This window comes from Antrostomus carolinensis, unplaced genomic scaffold (assembly GCF_000700745.2).
Source record: "Antrostomus carolinensis isolate BGI_N321 unplaced genomic scaffold, ASM70074v2 scaffold35319, whole genome shotgun sequence".
Classification (NCBI taxonomy): Eukaryota; Metazoa; Chordata; class Aves; order Caprimulgiformes; family Caprimulgidae; genus Antrostomus; species Antrostomus carolinensis.
Window position 1 is genome coordinate 1 of NW_010337022.1, and position 238 is coordinate 238.

Below are 238 nucleotides of genomic sequence, written 5' to 3' on the forward strand. Positions count from 1 at the left end.
TCAAACCAGCCCAGCACCTACTGCCATAGAGGTTTTGCACCCACTCTGAGCTCTAGCAGAGCTGTGGTCACTTGGTCACTGTCCCCCACCCCAGCACAGGTAAGACACCGACACTCCTGGCACAGCCCCACAAGACTCCATCCTGCTGCCAGGTCCCAGGAGAGGGAACAGCCCTGGGAATGGGTCCCGTGGGGTCTGGGGGGGCTGCAGGGAGGTTCATGAGAAGCAGAGGCTGGGG